Here is a 971-nt window from a genome sequence, read left to right as displayed (position 1 = left end):
TAAACTCGTCATCGCTTCTGGATGAAGCTGTCTTGGAGGACACCAAGAGAGTGCTGAATGAACGAAGTGGATCATCGATCCAACGGAACTTTTAGATCCGTACTATCCTTTGGTAAAGGAATTTCAAGACGTCGTCTCCAAAGACCCGCTTTCGGTCCTACCTCCGGACTCTTGAGATCGACCTGGTTCCGGGAACCAAATACTGCGTAACACTCCAATGGCTCCTGCCCAAGGAGCAGTGCGATGTCATTGACTCCTTTTTCCTCGTGTGAAGCACGACGCAGGAATGGTACGCGAGAGCAAGTCTCCCATTCGACACCCACGTTTTGTGTTCGGAAGCCGAACGGCAAGTAACGTATCTTTCATGCTTACAATAAGCGAAAGGCCGCCACCATTCCGGCATAGACGCCGATTCTTAAAAAGGATGTTCTTCATAGCAACATGGTGAGATGTACGAAGTACAGTGCACTCGACTTGGTCGATGGGTATTACCAATTGCTCATGAGAGCGAGTGATATTTCGCTAACAGCGGTGAGCATTCCGAGCGGCATGCTCTGGGAGTGGCCGGTGATGCACCAAGGGCTGTCAAATGCACCGGCAATATATAATCGTATTGTGACGCAGTTGTTCAGGTCCCACAGGGCGTATGCACAGACATACTTTGGCGACATTTTCGTTCACAGTCGTGTGAAGCACAGGAGGACAGATGAGGAGAACCATATCGTCTATCTAAGAGCAAGCTCGAGGTGATGCGTACGAACAAACTATACGCCAATGCAGACAAGTGCATCTTTGGCGCAGATAAGGTTCCCTCTATAGGGTGCTTCATTGAAAAGCTTGGCTTTCGACGGATCCCGCTAAGGTCAAGGCCATTGTAGACTGCCCTGTTCCAAAAATCCAGAAAGACTTGCGTAAGTGGCTTGGTCTCGCCAACTGCTTGCACAAGTACAGCGTAAATTACGCAGAAATGG

The sequence above is a fragment of the Plasmopara halstedii genome (assembly GCF_900000015.1).
Source record: "Plasmopara halstedii genome assembly, contig: Scaffold_3060, whole genome shotgun sequence".
Classification (NCBI taxonomy): Eukaryota; Oomycota; class Peronosporomycetes; order Peronosporales; family Peronosporaceae; genus Plasmopara; species Plasmopara halstedii.
Note: the sequence above shows the minus strand (reverse complement) of the source record.